The sequence below is a fragment of the Rhinolophus sinicus genome, chromosome 16, assembly GCF_057876585.1.
Source record: "Rhinolophus sinicus isolate RSI-liver-muscle chromosome 16, RSI-T2T, whole genome shotgun sequence".
In the NCBI taxonomy this organism is placed as follows: domain Eukaryota; kingdom Metazoa; phylum Chordata; class Mammalia; order Chiroptera; family Rhinolophidae; genus Rhinolophus; species Rhinolophus sinicus.
In genome coordinates this window covers 161,866,732-161,885,972 of record NC_142516.1, presented here as the reverse complement: position 1 = coordinate 161,885,972, position 19,241 = coordinate 161,866,732, and the positions used below count along the sequence as shown (strand labels likewise).

At 34.9% G+C, this 19,241-nt stretch overlaps 1 pseudogene; it reads right to left on the bottom strand.

The window, feature by feature from the left end:
* Positions 1 to 17,531: 17,531 nt before the first annotated feature.
* Positions 17,532 to 18,806, bottom strand: LOC109453082 (tubulin alpha-1A chain-like; annotated as a pseudogene).
* Positions 18,807 to 19,241: the final 435 nt, after the last annotated feature.

Below are 19,241 nucleotides of genomic sequence, written 5' to 3'. Positions count from 1 at the left end.
TAAAGCGGAAGTCAGTCTGCTAACAGCACTCTCAGCAGCTGGGGCAACAAGTCTTTCTTTAAGATAGGTGGAGGGAGTTTGTGTGGTTCACCTCTGTGTCCATCACAATCCCCCAAAGCAATCACTGTTTCTTCACAACACTGAGAAATGTGTCTGGCACAGAGTAGATGTTCAACAAACTATTGTAAGAATGAAAAAGTGAATTTATCTCAATTCTATCCGCATTTCCTTCCATTCCAATTGTACAATTATTAACAACAAGTCTCTCTGACCTGTCTTCATTCATTTTTTGCCTATACTATAAATCATTTCCACATTTTAGCCTTAAAATAATTTTAAAATATAAATCCAACTTGTCACAACTCTGTGTTAATCTTTGAACTTGGAAAAAAAAATCAACTACAAGGTCTGCTTACTCTTATAAAATTTCCTTTCTTAACCAGTATACCAGTATCTGTCATCCTTCTCACACTTCAAACGGGGAGGTTCTTTGCCACTTCAGCACATTTGCCTTTAAACTTTTGATTCTTGAAATAGTGTTTCTTTCCTGTTAACATTGCTACCTCCATTGCCTCCTTCAATTCTCACCTCAAATATTTCTGTCTCAGAAAGCCCATCTAAAAACATACCTAATGTAATTCAACCTCTTCAATTCCCTCCTCACTAGTAAATGTCACATCACTTAATTTATTCTCTTCATAAAACTTACCACAATTTGCATTTATGTTGTTTCTGTATTTATTTGCATGTTTATTGCTTTATTTTGTTCTGTTATAATTTAGGATCCAAGAACAAATCAATGAATTAATGAATATATGAAAGAGTAAATTTATTTAAGATCAGGATGAGAAATAACCTTGCTCGAACCCTTTACTTTATCGGGTAAGAAACAGGCTTAAAGTATTTAATGGATTTTATCAGAGTCAAAGAACAAATTTGTTTCATAGACAAAACTACAAATGTCTCCTACTACTGAACTCTTTTTATCTCTGCATCCCTCCAGTATTTTTCTATCTTCATACCATTGTAGTTCTGCTAAACTGTACTCAAGTATCACTTTATTATATAATAGCTCGACTAAATATACCCTTCTCACCATTGTATGTCATCCTTCCAACATTTTCTATAATTTTAGTCTTTTTAACATATACTTTAGCCATACTTTAGATGTTCCTGTATATCTACATAATGTCTCAATCATATCTTTAAAAAATATTTGTAATATACTATTTTCTTCTAATATCAAACTAGTCTTAGGTACTTTCTACATAGGCGTGTCATTGACGTCTTTATATTACTGATATAAGGCCTCTTTTTCATGTTTTCTTGTACTTTGTTTTCCATAAAATTGTCATTAACTTGTCCGTATGTCTAATGACAATTTTTAAGGGGGCACCCATCTACTACCTAAAACGTCTGCACTATAGGACCTGAGATTATTTGTATAAACCATTCAGGGGTGAATTCAATGTACACTGTCATATTTGATAATTTTGCATTCCTTACAGATAAAGGAAAACTGTGACTGTAAAACCACAGTGTGTCAATTGAAAGAGTCATGTTCATATTTTACAGAAGTTATTTGCATTATCTAAGAGCTATTTTCCAGATGAGGCATGAGAGTAGCTCTTAGTGGCCTTTGGCATCTTGCAGAAGGGCTCAGTCAAGCGTATCTCCAACTTGCTAATTACTTTGCCTCACCCTCCCCCCTCCCGCCCCATAACAAACTTATTATTTCTTCGCTCCTTTAGTTGCTTTGCTTTTTCAGCTAGTCATGATTTATTGAATGTCTAATAAGCAAGGCATTATGCTAAATTGTTTTCTCTGCCATGTCTTTAAGTATAAAGAATAGTAGAGTTAGTTTTATTATTGTAACCTATAAATCACAAACTGAGCCTCAGTGTTGTTGACTATCTTGTCCAAAGTCCCAGAGCTAGTAAATAGCAAGCCAGGTTTGGAGGAAAGACCAATTTAATCCAGGTTTCATTTGCATACATATTATGATGAACTGCAATTGTGTCAAAGAAATAAGAAAAATCTTTCAGTGCCTTTTTATATCAACATTTTTATACCAAATAAAATGCATGGTCAAAAGTTCAATATGTTTTTACCATGTTTTGAATGGCTGTGTCAACCTGCATTTGCCATGAGGTATTCTCTTCTCATGGATTTCATAGGCTCCAGTACTATCGCAAAAAAAAACCACATTAAGAATCTGGGTACTTTTCTAGTCTGCTAGTTCATGTATATTACATCATAAAATACTGTAGGTTACCTAATTAAGGGTGCAGTTTTACTTTTCCATTGTCAGTGGATATTTTTCATTCTTTCGCAATTTGAACGTCCTTTACGTATTTACAATGTTTTCTACCTTATGAGTGTCACCTCAAAACAGAAGCTACACATCTGTTTTCACAGAATACCGTGCACCTCTGACATAGGCATGTGACCTGTGTTCAGCCAATCACAGGCCTACACTAGAGATTTGAAAGGGAGTAGCATGAAGGAGGTATACATGGCATCAATTGAGAGTGGGATATCAGAGAGACATCAACTTACAGAGGCAGAGGAGGGAGACATGCTGCATGCACAGCATGAAAAAACTGGTTCTGTATGATCTTAACAGAAAGCAGCCAGGGTATTATTTACACATAATGTCTGGCTATGCATTCTACAGACCTGATTCTCTGTACTTCCAAAGTCTTTCCATTTTACTTAATATCCTTTAATATGTGCATTTTCTTGTTAAGCTGGTTAGAATATTGTCTGTTGCTGTTAAGTATGAACTTTGACTCTTAACACTTGGTGAAGATTTTTATAGTCATTTTTTTAACATACTAAGTAAAAATATGGTTACAACTGAAGTTATTAGAGGGAAAAGAACATTTCTTCAGTAGGTCTGCATTAAATGTACAAATTTCTTATACTATGTTTCTGTTAATAAAACCTTTTAAAGTACCTAAATTTAGTTTGCAAAATGCTAATCTAACGTTCATGTAATAACATGACATATAGGAATTAATAGTACACGATGGTAAAGAGTAACATTTATAATTTTCTGTATATTAAAATGGAAAAAGAGGGGCAACCACATTAGGGAACATAGTCAAGGGAAATGTTCTATTAGAAATATATGAAATTCATATCTTTTTCCATAGCATTGTCAAAAAACTATTTTCTTCTACAAGTTTTTAACCTTCCATAATCAACAGAAAAGACAGGTTGAACTTAGTTTTGTGTCCAGGGTCTATGTCCCCACTTGGTGTTCAAATAATTAATAATGGAACAAAACTGACTAATCAACCTCCTTCAAGTAACATGACTATTTCATTCTTCTATTATTATTATTATTTTTTTTTTATAAAACTGAATGATAGTGTTTAAATACTCTGTGCACATTTTCAGTGTGCACACATTTAGTGAAATTCCTAGAAACTGAACCTTAATTTGAACTCTCTGGAATCATATAATACAGTTTTCGAAATCTTTTTAAATTAGAACTAATTTGCAGAACTTTCCTTTTCACTTTCAATTTTAGCAACATATCCTCACAATAGTTTGCTTCTTCTTTTACCTAAGAAGATTAAGAACTAGAAGACAGATAATTAGAGTAGTCTATTCACCAGTAACTTTACTACAAATGTTAGGCTAAATTCTAAGTTAACATTAAATCTTATTGGAAAACAATTAAGTTAATTCCAATGGAAAAGCAATATCATAAACTTAATCCTATATATAATACCTGAATGGTAAATGTATGTACATTTAAATCACATTGAAAATACATCTTTTATGATTTCATTGTTATATTTTGAAAACACATATGTGAATTATTTTCTCTAGTGCCAATATGCAATTTAATAGTTCCTGCTCAAACTTATAATGATGCACATATGAGAAAAATTTTTATACTTGAAATTATGATTAAATAACATATTTTAAAACAAATACAAAGAACCGTCTACTTTTGTTGCATCAATAAAACTAATACTCTTTCAACCGTAATTATTCGATATTTAAATAAAAAATTAAGTTCAGAACTGTTTCTAAAAGCAATTATTTTCCAAATTATTTGAAATTTAGGGTCACTAGTTATATCAATTTTAAAGCTGAAAAAATAGTTTTAGTATAAAATACTCTTCAGGGAGAACATGGAGGTCAGAGAAATTTATTTGGCATACTATGTAACAGATAGTAATATTCTATTAGTAAATCTCCATTGAAAGTTGAATTTTTTTATAATCACCTACAACAACTGAGTTCTCATTGTTATCTAAAACCGCACTGCACTCTTGTTCCTCTGCCTACTTTCATATATATAATTTAATGCCATTTTAAATAAAACCTGACATAAAACTTTCCCTAATCTCCCTAGTCAGAGATGTATCCATTACTTTCCTCTACACTGATTTTTATCCATGAATCTCATCACATACCCCCTTTGTATTAAGTGATTTTGGTATACAGTTCATCTAGTAGAAGAAGTGTGTGCTCCTCTGCAGCCCCTAGCAATGTTTACATGGTCATGATTACAAGACGCAGCGTACCATCTAATTCTGTATATGAATTGCTGAGATCTATGGGTTTCTACGAAGTCACCCCAGGAACAGCATTTTACAAATCTAGTCTTTAGACCATACATTATTTCAATACTATTGTGGTATTAAATTCATACTTATACTTTCCAAAAGACATAACTGCAAGGTACAAACATTTATAAAATTAAATACTGAGAAGCTTAAATGGACTACTTATACAACCTTAGGTCAGTGAAGATCTAAATCATGACAATTCAGAACTAGAAGAGAAAAAAATAATTTTTTTGACTATATAGTACATATTTTTTAAAGCAGAAGATGACATAAACCAATGAGCAAACAATTGAGATAAAAAATATAATGCCAGTGGCAGATGAATGACTCGATGTAAACTAGACCAACGCAGTTCAATATTCACCAGAAAGAAAAACTGCCAAGGAAAAAATAAGAAAATGTATAGAAAATTAATTGAACAACATATTCAAATTGCTAATCAACATGAAAATACATGCAGTAACAATTTGTCATAGAAATAAAATGAAGGTGAGATATCAGTCACATTTGTTAGACTGGGAAAAGTTAAAAAAGTAAAAGATAACTATCAGTGAATGTGGGAATGAAGGACCACGAATACTCTTACCTATTGTTGGTGGACACTTAAATTGTTATACCTTTGCAAATATAACCTGGCAATATCTACTAAAATGCAAAAAGCAAAACACAAAAAACAACCCACATATACCTATATACCAGGTATCCATTATTGATATCTATCAATATAGAAGTCAAAAGATAAAGATGCAAGTATGTATGTACAGTGATACCTAATATGAATTTTTGAATAATGGTTAGACTGAGTTGTTGCCACACAGCAGCCTACCCGTCTGTCTCCAAGTACTTGCCCATAAAGCAAGAAGAGTCTGTGAGACGGATCCTTTCAGGGACTTTGCTTCACCTTTGTGCTTGCACCTTATGTCTCCCTGTTTGGCCCCAGAAAGATGGCTGGTCAGCCAATGATGAGTAAGATTCCCCACGGGGTGGGGCAAGGAGGGAGGGGGGACAACTCAAGCCAGGTGCAGTTGAGTGGGGACCAACAGGAGAAGCCATGGGGTTCATAGAGGTGGGCACAGCCCCCCCCCCCCCCCAGGCTAAGGAGAGCCTCTGTCTCTGTGGCTGCATTCCTTCCCACAACCTGCCAGGGAAGTGATTCAATGGTGTGTTCTCCATCTATTCTTATGCATAAAGTGTTTGTCCCTTGGGGAAGTACATACATCCTGACACTTTTGGTTCGGCTGCCTGCAGGCAAGGGTGATTGGCTTAAATCCGTTTCCTATTATAATGTATAGGATTCAGAGATATTGAGTCTGACAAGCTTTATTTCGTTGACTTCCCCCACCTAACTAATAAAAGCTAATGCTAGGCCCGATTAAGCGATTAGGCACCCAGTCCTTGAGACTGGGGGTCCCTTGGCCTCCGCACTTAAACTCTATTCATGACTACTGTCTTTTCTTAACCCTGTGCCGCCCTCCTGCTTCCCACAACCCTCGTGGCGTGGGACGCGACACTGAGTTTTAAGTATATTAAGTATATATTGTCAGGTGAAACAAATGAATTTCAGACTAATGTCTAGAATATGATTCTATTTTGTAGAAAAAGTGATTACCATAGTTTGAATAATAAACTGGTTGTGTTATGTGGTGTAGCTCTGTATGTGCGTATGTGTGTGTTGGGGGTGTAAGAGAGATAAATGAAGACGTTTTAAAGTATAAATCTTATAAATATATCAGAAATAAAACTTATGTTTTCAAGGTACTAATTTAATTCCAGCATCCCCTGCACACCAAATAAGAAAACATTGTACATTTATGATTATATTTTTAAATATGTGTTCTGATATGTAATATACAGCAGTTGATAACACTATTAAATGCCAAAAGAAAGTCTATTAATCTTATAATTTACAAACATAAATAATATAATACATATTGTCTGACTACATTAAGTGCTTTCATTTAAGTTTCCATTAAGTTCTAGTCACCATGACTTTGGATAACATAAACTCATTTTTATTAAGGTAAATACACAAATTTTTGTACATGGATTAATTTAAAATTTCACATAAAATGAGTAACTTTGACAGCTGAGAGTGAAAAAGAGATGGATTTTCACCAATAGCTATGCTTACTTTATCTTGATTTGAATATTGACAATGGCATGCCCATTTAAACAGATGAAGGTTAAGCAGCTGAGCCAGTTTTCTTTAAGTGCTAATACTGCAGCCACTAAAATATGTGGATGAACCCCAGGAATGAAGTACCATAGCAGCCATTTACTGCTCACTCCAGTTTCAGAGAAAAAGTGATGTAATACAAGTTTCTGCAATTAAGCCAATCCTGGTACCACTTCGATAAATACCAGGGGTGCCAAAAAAATGTATACACATTTCAAGAGATGGTCAACGTTGCTCAAGCAATAATTCGCCATAATTAGAAGTGTCTGGACGCTGATGGTAACAACTTTGAGTACCTCTTGTAATTGCAGAAGTTAAACATGACTTGTATTCATCTTTTGTTATTAGTATATATTGAGTATTACAATTTAAATAGTTCTTTCCTTTCTTAAAATGTGTGTACATTTTTTGGTATCTTCTGTGTGTGTGTGTGTGTGTGTGTGTGTGTGTGTGTGTGCATACATATATACAGATTCTGACAAATACGTTATTTTTACAGGAAATTCCTTATTTTGTATTGTTATAACATTGATCATAGTTACTTTAGGTCAGCCATTACACGTATACATGTCTGTATGTCTGCATGTGTGCATGTGTGTGTGTGTGTGTGTGTGTGTGTGTGTGTGTGTGGTGTCAAGCTATTTATCTTATTAACATAATTTCAAAAAACACATGAATAACATTATTACAACATTAGTATTTTAAATAAATTGCTGTTTTATAAAGTTGAAAGAAAGATGTTTTTCTACTTTCAGTTTCTATCTAAATGACCCTCTAAGGTATCAGAAACCCGAACTTTACAATTTTCATTATTTTTCATGTACATGTTGTAATCTATTATAAAGTGTTGGATCAAACAAAATAGTAATAATTACATAGTTATTGTATTTTATAAGAAATAAATAACACTGAAAAATGTAAGAAATACCATGATATTGAGAACAAAAATTTTAAGAACTTAAGAAAAGCCAACCCTTATACATACCTATAAGGAAGAGAAAAGAAAAAACACAAAATACCAACTGATCACACACCAAAAACCAAGTAAGAAAAGCATGCTTATGCTTTTGTTGATTAAAAGTAAGTGAAATGCTATTAAGGTGCATGTATTCTATATAGGAAATTAAGATTAAAATATCTACATAAAGGGATTCATGCACCGGAGTTATAAAATGGTGCTTATCTCAATATTTTCATGGTAATTTGAGTTCAGATAGAGTTCAAAAGCAAGTGATTTATTATCATGAAAAGATATTTGCCTCAGAAAGATTTTAAATAAGTTTTCCAGCCCAGGGAACTGCTGTTTATTCGATTAATGGTGACACTGATAAGCAAGCAGGTGGACGTTTACTCTTCTTGTTGACATTTTTAAAAATGATAGTTCCTCATGAAAATATTGAAAAAAGACTATTGAAACCAAGATATAAAACCATCCATATTAATTTGTTGTAATTTATCTTATCATCACTTGCTCTCTCTTTTTCATCTGACCTGGTGTACTCAAAATACTACTAGTATGCATGATTTATTAATAATAATGTATTATTAATTTCTAGGTTATTATAAAGGTTTAAATACATTCAGCCATCCATGTGCATATTCATTTATTATACATTAATATTTGAAATGTGGCTTGACTTTCTGACTTGATTTGAATGTTGAAGTGTAGAGACTGGATATAGCCACACAGAATACCTTCTTAGAAAAAAAGAAAAATGTAGACATTGTTGCTCCACCTCAAGAAAAGGGAATAATAAAAGCAAAGAAGTAAACAAAATAATCCTCCTTACTTACTAACACTATGGGCATCGGCAATTAAAGCACCAGCAACGAAAAACCATTAACAACTGATTCTTTATTGTATCACTTTATTTTCAAAAAGTCAATTAGTAATGATAATTTCAAGCAACATGAATAATTTCAAGACACATGAAGACAGTGCTCCACACTGAAATAATGCATGAGTAAATATATCTTTGTGAAAACAAATTATACATTGAATTTGATGAAATGTATTTGTTCTAATATGTATTTTTAAAAATATTTTATGGAGGATACCTGTGGAAATTTCTATTCCTATCAAAAAGTGCTAAATATATTTCAATATGAAATATATAAAAATGGCAAGCTTTTCAATAAATATTATATCTTCTATATTCTGGTCAGAATATCATAGTCTTTTTGCATGATAAGCAGCTTGTTTAACTGGACATTTATTTATTTGATTCTATTCCAATAACTCCTGAGATTCTGGTTTCCTTGTCCCCCAAATACATTCTAATACAGATAGTCACTGACTTACAATGGTTCAACTTATGATTTTTTAACTTTGCAATGGTACAAAAGTGATATGCATAACAAATTGCATGAGATACTCTTCATTATAAAATAGGCTTTGTGCTAAATGATACTGCCCAACTTTAGGCTAATGTAAGTGTTCTGAGCACTTTTAAGGAAGGCTACAATAAACTATGATGTTAGGTAGGTTAGATGTATTAAAATTTAACTTACAGTATTTTCAATTTACAATGGGTTTACCAGAATGTAATCCCATTGTAAACTGAGGAGCATCTGTACAAAACAAGGCAAATCACCTGAAATAAGTCCAGTGGAGAAGTTGTTTTCAGTGATCTTAATTGCAATCCATATTGCAGAACTGAGTGGACGCTCTTACATCCTCCAACAACAGTTCTCATACTTTTATAACTGACATCAAATTCAAATCTACTAAGCAGTCCTCAGTAAATGCCTATGGAGTGAGGAGAGGAAGGAAGAAATTTAGAAAACAGGGAAATCAATTGTTCAAACATTTTCGTGGTAGATTTGAAACCCACATAGAACCATAAATATACTTTGCTGTCCAGTAATATGCAAATATTTTCACTCCATACTTCAACAATTCAAACAGATGACACAAAGCAATAAATTTTGCTGGTAAAGGTATTACAGTATATTTTCTCCCATTTTTAGCTGTAAATATTAAATGCTTGACTAATTTTATGGGGTTAATGAATATAAGTACATACTTTATAGTTTTTCTCTTTTTTTCTTTGCATCCTAAAATGAATTCTGATAATCCACTTCAAATTCTACTTTTTTTAAACTCCAATTCTATTTAATGTTACTATTCTTATTTCTAGTACAATGGTCAGATATTAATAGAAGTCGTTCCAGGGTTAAGAACAGAAACAAACAAACAAAAAATAATAAAGATAAAGAATAAGGGGAAAGTGGCTAGGTAACTGGAGAAATAAGGAGCCCTATTGCATTGCTTATATTAAAAATAAAACAAAATGGATCAAAGGTTTAACATAAGTAACCAAAAAAAAATACTAGAAAAAATATGGGATTAAAAAATAATAATAATCTTTGGGTTGAAGGAGCCTTTGAAAACTAGTCATAAAAACTATAAGCCACAAAAGAAAAAATATGATGCATTTAACTATATTACATTTTTACAAATACAAGAAAATTCATATACAAAATAAAAATGCAAAAGACAAACTGATAAATGTATTCACAATACATGTGACTAGTGAAAAACTATTTATTTCATACATATAAAAAGTTCTACAAATGAGTAAGCAAAAAAGAAATGAAAGAGAACAATGAATAATAATTGGGTACCGATCTGGTTAAATACAGACTGTGAAAAAAGTTGCAACTTATTCATTAAGAATAAATAAAAATTTCTTATTTCTTGTATATCTTTACCTATATCCAATTACAGTAGATATATTCAGTTTTACATATTACTCGTAAGTTTGTATATTCCTTTTTCATATTATACCACTGTTTTTGCTACTATTTTTTCAATTATTCATTCAACAAACATTAATAGAACACTTACATGCAACAGACACTCTTCTAGCAACTGAAAACACTGCAGTACACAAATCACATTTCCTGCTCTCAGAACTTACATTCTAATAGGAGAAATAAAAACAAAACTGACAGACAAAAAAAGAAAAATACAATAAAATGTCAGAGTTATCAGTGCTTCATAGCACTTCACTGGTAACACTAACGGTGACAACAAATAAAATTAAAATTATGACAAGAGGGTTATTTTGGATAAGACAGGCAGAGAAGACATCTCTATGGAGTTGACTAAGGATCAGAGACCTGAATAGTGTAAACAGCTGTTTCATAAAATATCTGAGAGAATTATATCAGCCTTAGGAAGTAGCAAGTAGAAAATATCTAAACTGGGTGCTTGCTGGCAAACGGAAAGAAAAATAAAGATGTTGGTTAGATTGAAAGAATGAAGAAAACAGGGTGCAAAATGGCAAGGGTTAGGTGTCTAAAGGAAAATCCTGTAGGAGCATCAGGGATTATATTTCATCAACAAATGATAAAATGGATATGCCTCTGTGTGTGTGTGTGTGTGTGTGTGTGTGTGTGTGTGAGACGGGGGGGGGGAGAGAGAGAGAGAGGGAGAGAGAGAGAGAGGGAGGGAGGGAGAGAGAGAGAGAGAGAGAGAGAGAGAGAGAGAGAGAGAGACTCATAAGTATCACCGCAAGCATTTTGAAGCTACAAAATGAATTTTGGATTATAGTACTTATTGTGATCAGCAATAATAGAGAAGAAATGGGCTTGTGAAGGATAATCAAGAGTTTGACTTTGACCTTGTTCCTATTAGGCTGTTGGTGTTGTAAGAGAAGTGGATAAATAGAAGATTCACTGAGAATTAGGAGCCAAAGATGTGAATGGGATAGCCATCATTGTGAGTGTTTACAACATGGGACTGCAAGAAATTACACAGAAAAGAGAGAAAACCTCACAACAGAGTTCTGAGTTACTCAAATAGTCAAAGGCATGAATTTAAAAAGATCTAACAAGATAAACTGAGGAGTGCCCAGAGCGGGAGGAGGTGAAGCAGAAGAGCAGGTTGTCCCAGCATCCATGAGGAAGAAAAAAGTCACCTTCCTCAGGGCTGATGTGCTTTATGGTCTATTTTTTAATAATTCATATTTTTATATCAATCAAATTAATTACAATAAAAGTCTATATTCTCCCTAACATCCTTCTGATTATTATTTATGCAGACATTTCAATTTTATCTTTTGAGGAAGTATATGATTTTTCTAGTGTTTGCAACTAGTAAATAATCTACCAACCTCCCCCAACATCATCAAGTACTTTTCTACTAGTCGGGCCTAGTGCTTTAAAAATCCCCTGCCCTCTGTTTCAACAGCACTGAGTTCAATCTATCAATCTACCTCCTCCTATTGCAATAGTCTTGAATAAAATTTTCCTTGCCTATTTAATACCCTCCAATGCAATTTCTCTTTGACAATACGCAAATTATTCTAATCCCCTTAATATTCTCCTTTTCCCCTCCTGGCATCAATTCAAACAGTTTTTCTCTTTGATTCTCAGGATACAAAATGTCTCAAAGTTTCTTTTCAGGAATGAACACAGACAGACAGACACACACACACACACACACACACACACACACACACACACACCCCTTTACAAGCAGGGCTTCCATGATTATCTCCAGAGAGTCAAGAAATCTAGAGCTCCTACACCAGTGGTTAGAGTAGTCTGTAGTGACTTAATGTGATATTTGAGTTCTGGAATAACCAGTTTTAGAACCTGATTATTCCAGAAAACTAACAGAAAATAACAATAAAAAATAATTATTATATGAGATGAATGAAAATAGTATGTATTATTTTCCACTTAAAACTTTGGTAGCATATAATCATCCCTTTAATAAAACTGTAAAATTATTATTCTTAGTGGTTAAGTATATTACCATATAATTAGTTGCTCAAAATATAATTTCTGAAAAGATATTTCTGGTAAAATTCGTAAAACTTTTTAAGATTATTGATGGAAATGTCTCTCCAGGAGAAAATATCAAATGAATCTTTTAGCTGAAAATGAAGGTGTCTGTCATCTCATAACCTCAGGAGCATTGAGCATTGCCACTTACAAAATATCTGGACTTTTATTTCGGGAATTATAAATAATTAAGTAGATATCCAAAAAACCTGTAAAAAAATCAGCTACAAACACTGACTAAAATATATAGCCAAACTTATGAAAATATCCTGAGGAAACCACACTGAAGAGAAGCTGAAAACCAGAATGGCAAAAAGGTAACAAGTAACTGTCGTGTCCTGAGGGACACAACACCTGTCTCACCTGTCTTCAGAACCAAGAAACTTTTATTTTATTGGGACCTCAGGATGGAAAACAAGGCCTTGGGCAGGTCTCCATGTGGAGAACTGAGGCCTAGACACCCCTCCCATCCCCACTACACACAGAAAGCCAGAACATAAAGAGCTATAACTCTGGGACTGAGTAACCAGAAACAAATCTCCTCACTGACAAATAAAGGAATACGAAGTTTCTCAGGCTTGGTGCGAGTTCTGCAGATGTAGCTTCTACATAGGCGATTTATAAGCATGGGCCCATTTTCAAAAGCTCTTGAGTTTAAAATTCTTGAATGGCCCAGGAAAACACAAGCTATGAAAGTTAACATTATGTTCTGGGTAATAATAACCCTGATGTGGCCCAAACAAGAAACAAAAATTATATGAGGGAGCCACCCTAAATCCAATCAAATTGCATTTCCACAGATAACACAGATAATGCTGATCATGACCTCACCAAATTTATAAATTATGCAGAAAAATAAGACAATTTAAGTGAGAATCAGCAGGAAAAATAATCTGTGGTTTTAGGGCTCCTGAAACCAAGGTAAGGTCACTAAGATATAACTACCAATGGTCAAATATTTTTTTTAATTGCAAATATTAGGAAGGAATAAGATTTTATTAAAAATACTAGTAGACAGGTTTCTATAAAAACAGAATTTCTAGAAATAATATATAAAGACTAAAACAACAATTCAACAGTATGGATTAAATAAGGATTTAAATTCCGCTGAAGAAAATACTAGTTAAGTGGAAGATACATAAATCGATTAATCAAGAAAGAGACTGGTAGTACATGGTGAAAAAAAGAAGGAAAGTGTCAGAAGAAGCCTAAGATGTCCAGGGGTGAAATTAGTAAACCCAACATAAATCTAATAGAATTATCAGAAGAACAGAGTAACTACCAAAGTGGCAGTATGTAAGATTTAGAAAAAAAAAAAGGACAACTAAAAGCATTTTTCCTCGGATTCAGGAATAAATCTAATAGCAAGTAGAAGTAGAAAGAAGTGGAAGGAAAGAAGAAAGGAAGGAAGGAAGGAAGGAAGGAAGGAAGGAAGGAAGGAAGGAAGGAAGGAAGGAAGGAAGGAAGGAGGGAAGGAAGGAAGGAAGGATGGATATGTGTGAGGGAGGGAAGAAGGAAGGACACGTAGAAGAGAAAAACAAAAGTGCGATCAACAGAAAAGAAAGGCTACTACAGAAGGGCCCCTCTACTCATGGAGGACACGCTTCAAAACCCCCAGTGGATGCCTGAAACCATGTAGAGTACTGAGCCCTACATATACCGTGCTTTTTTTCCAATACATACACACCTAGGATGCAGTTTAATTTGTAAGTTAGGCACAATAAGAGATTAACAAAATAGGTAATAATACAATAGAACAATTACAACAATATACTATAATAAAAGTTATGTGCATGTGACATTATTAAGTAAAAGGATTCCTGGAACACTAACACTGCCAGACCACGCAGTAGCTCTGATAACAAAGACAGCTACTACATGACTAATAGACAGCATGAATACGCTGGACAAGGGCTGAGTCATGTCTAGGGCCAGACAGAGCAGGACAGTGCAAGATGTCATCACACTACTCGGAATGGCACACAATTTAAAACGCGTGAAACATTTATTTCTGGAGTTTCCCAATTACTATTTTTGGATTGTGGTCAAGTGGAGGTAACTGAAATTGAGCACAGCAAAACCATGAATAAGTGGGGGCTCCTGTACTTTAAGTTATGACAGGTTGATAGCTCATTCTACAAAAACATTAAAACCGGAAGACAATAAAAAAGACACTCTCATTTTTTTAAAGTAACTGTTACCCTGTAGTCAACACTGTGGTATTCTATCTGGATCCCACTTTAATAAGGAATAGTTTTCTACACCACGCATTACAAGTGCTTCCAGCAGACAGCTTGCAGCCATCAGCCTTCCTCAGGAATAGCCCGCTGGAAGAGAGCTGCGTCCACGAAAATCACTGCCCTTTCCCAGGACACCCAACGTCCAAACACTGATCCTTGAAGAGCAAGAAGGCTCCAATTCCTCGCCTCAACTCAGAATACTTCTGAAAGGCCTTCCCATCTTCAGAGCTCCATGGGTTTGATGGAGGCCTTATTTGAAACCCTAACGTGTTCCTTTGCATGATGCGGCTTCCTTCTCTTTCTCCATGTTCCTAATAAAAACGCCATGAACTAAAATCGTGATCTCATATTATGCTTCAGGGAATTCAATTAGTCATATAACCAAAAAGAAAACAGGAAAATAAATCACAAGGCACAGTGAAGGGCAAAAAGTTAAAAAACAATCAACAAATAATAAACCCTTAAAACTTTCCAGCATCATATGGTTAAGTTCTCAGCAAACAAAAGTCTAAAGAATATTTTTTAGAAATAAACAACAAAAAAAGTCCAGAACCATATGATTTCAGTAATATGTGTGATATAAAACAAAAAGCTACAAATGAACAAGACAAATAAACAAAAACTCTTAGACACAGACAACAATTTGTTGTTACCAGATGGTAAGGGGGTAGAGGGTGGTAGAAGAGAATAAAGGAGTCAAATATATGGTGACAGAAGGAGATTTGATTTTATCATTGAATAATGGCACAAACAAGAATCAAAATAATGGATAATTTTGGTAAATAGCAAAATAAGTTGGAATAAATTACTGGACAATTAATATGTATAATAATATCAGGATATCAGGAAACATATTTTTCTAAATCCTTGGAGTAAGGAGTAAGAATGGGAGAAGCATCAAAAATATTTAATTATAATGATAACAGACTATTAAATGTAATTTATATAAATGCATTTGGGACTGTAGATAAATTAGACAACATTCTAACTACAACAACAAAAAAAACAACCTTTACTTAAATTGCTTCACGAAGAAACAATAAAGTAAATTGACTCATTTCCATTCATATTATGGTGTAACCTTGATTAAAAATAATCACGCAGTATATATAAAAAAAATCATAGCCCAACATAATTAAAAATAGTGATGAAAAATTACTAAATAAAATATTTATCAACCAAATCTTACATTTTTTTACAATACTGTTTAGCCCAGAAATGTATGATATGTTAATATTAGGAAATGTAATTTCACAATATTCACAGATCAGAAGAGAAAAACAATATTACGATAGATGTAGCGAAACAATTAGACAAAATTCAACACAAATTCAACAAAATTCAACATGGATAACAAAGCAACCATATCATCACCAGCTCTAAATAAGTAAGATGCTACTGCACAACCACCAGAATGACTATAACCAAAAAGATCATAAAGAGTGTTTATGAAGATGTGGAGAAACTGAAGCCCTCATACAATGCTTGTAGAAATGTAAAATGATGCAGCCACTTTGAAAAACAGTTTCACAGTTTCTTGCAATGTTAACATAAACTTGAAAACAACGCACCAATTCTACTCCAAGAGAAATGCAAGCACGTGTTTACAAAAAGGTACATCTACACTGTTTATAGCAGCACTATTCTTCATTTCAAAAAATGAAAAACCCAAATGTCCATCAGCTACTGCATGGATAAATAAAACATGGTATAACCATGCAACAGAATAACTGTAGATTTGCAGTGAGTGTCACACAATTTCATATATTTCCAAAAAGTCATCACAGTAAAACTAGAGCTCAATGGCTTTTCACATAGAATCACCATCCATGTACATATAACCAACTCACAGATTGATAAATAGAACTTGCATCCCAATGACTTTACTCATGCCCTTCTTTGTCACTTACACATCATCTCAATGGTAAATACTTTTAATTTTCAGATCCATAGATTAGGGGAACTTTTAAAAATCTTTATAGAAACAGAAACATAGAGTAAGTACTGTTTTGTGCCTGCCTTCTTTTAACATTGTGTGTGGTTCCTCTGTTGCTATGTATGACAGCAGTTTATCACTTGTGTTGCTGTTGAGTAATACATTGTATAACTTATCTTTTTTTTTTTTTTTTTTAATTTAAGACAGGGAATACTTCATTCAAACCCATCAGAGAAATGGACAGGTTGGGTTGATAACAAAGCATCGTGTTTTAAAGCATAGGCCAGTACTCGTGTATGAGAATATACACTGTTCCATACACATCAACTGATCAGGCCACAGCTTTTCTTTTTTTTTTAGTTCTATTAGTTTCAGGTGTAACAATGTAATAGGTAGACATTTATACCCCTCACAAAGTGATAACCCCTCTTCCCCAACCTCCTGCCCCTCTGACATCGTACATAGCTGTTACAGTTCCACTGACTCTATTCCTTATGCTGTACTCCATATGCTGTGACTATATATATGTTATGTTTTAGTTGACATTCAATATCATTCAGCTTCAGTTTCAGCTGTACAGTGCAGAGGTCAGGCATCTACACAGTCTATGAAGTGATCTCCCTAATAAGACAATTGCCCATCTGACCCCCCACAAAATCTTTACAACGTTATTGATTGTAGTCCCCAAACTGGCTTTCGTATCCCTTATGGCAATCTTGAGACCACAGCTTTTCAATGTTTAAAACAGAATGAGCTCCGTGTAAAAGCAGCACCTTTGTGACATAATAACTTTAGTATTCCTCTCCTTCTTCCTCACCCTCTCCTTCAACAGAATCCGCACCAACTTCCTCATATTCTCCTTTAAGGACAGCCACATCCTCCTGGTCCTCAGAAAACTCTCCTTCCTCCAAGACCTTAAACACGTACCAGTAAACAAAGGCATGCTTGGCATCCATCAGGTCAGACTCGTGGTCCAGGTGTGTCTAGGCCTCAGCAATAGCTGTGGTGTTGCTCACAGGCACACAGCTTGCTGTACTGTGGGCAGGTCTCCACCTGGTACCACATTGGGGGGGGGGGGTTGGTAATTAATGCCAACTTTGAAACCAGTGGGACACCAGCCCACACACTGGATGGCACGCTTGGTCTTGATGGTGGCAGTGGTGCATTGACATCTTTGGGAACCACATCACCACAGTACAACAGGCAGCAAGTCATGTATTTACCATGGCGAGGGTCCCATTTCCCCATCTGGTTGCTTGGCTCAAAGCACGCATTGGTGATCTCTGCTACAGAAAGCTGCTCATGGTAGGCTTTCTCAGCAGAGATGACAGGGACTTATGTGGACAGAGGAGAGTGGATGCAGGGATAGGGTACCAGGTTGGCCTGGAATTCAGTCGGGTCAGCATTCAGGGCTCCATGAAATCTGAGGGAAGCAGTGACGGAGGACACAGTTTGACCTATGAACCTACTAAGGTTAATATAGATAGGTTGGGTGCTCAATATCGAGGTTTCTATGACAGATGTCATAGATGGCCTCATTGTCAACCATGAAGGCACAATCAGAGTTCCCCAGGGTGTTGTGGGTAGTGAGGTTGGAGTTTTAGGGCTCAACTACAGCTGTGGAAACCCGGGGGGCTGGATAAACGGAGAACTCTAGTTTGGATTTCTTGCCATAATCAACAGAGAGGCATTCCATCAGCAGGGAGGTGAACCCATAACCAGTTCCCCAACCAAAGCTGTGGAAAACCAGGAAGCCCTGAAACCCGTGTACTGGCTGGCCAGTTTCCAAGTTCAGTCCAAGACAAGGTTAGAGATCTCCTTGCCAATGGTGTAGCATCCATGAGCACGGTTATTGGCAGCATCTGTCTTCCTTACCTGTGATGAGCTGCTTGGGGTGGAAGAGCTGGCAGTAGGTGCCAGTGTGAACTTCATCAATGACCGTGGATTCCAGCTCTAAAACACTGCCCTGGGCACATGGTTGCAGCACCTGTCTCACTGAAGAAAGTGTTAAAGGAGTCATCTCCTTCCCCAGTGGTCTTGTCACTTGGCATCTGGCCATTGGATTGGATGCCATGTTCCAGGCAGTAGAGCTCCCAGCAGGCATTGCTGATCTGGACACCAGCCTGGCCAACGTGGATGGAGATGCACTCACATATGGTTACTGCTTTGCAGCTGTTGGGAGGATGGCTGAGAAGAAGAGGTTCTTGCTTCTTACAGTGCGACTCTTAGGCAGTCGAAGTAAGAGAACCCGTATAACTATATCTTAATTCACTTATTCAGTTCTTATTTTTGATGGACATTTGAGATGTTTTCTGGTATTGACTACCACAAAATGTTCTGTTATCTATTTTTCTACATATATTTTGTGGCACATTTGTAGGCATTTCTGTTGACCATATGTTAGAATAGAATTTCTGAATCATATGGGATGCATATGTTTGGTTTCAGTAATTATTTGTAGTTTTCCAACATGATATCAATTCATATTTCCACCAGCCAAA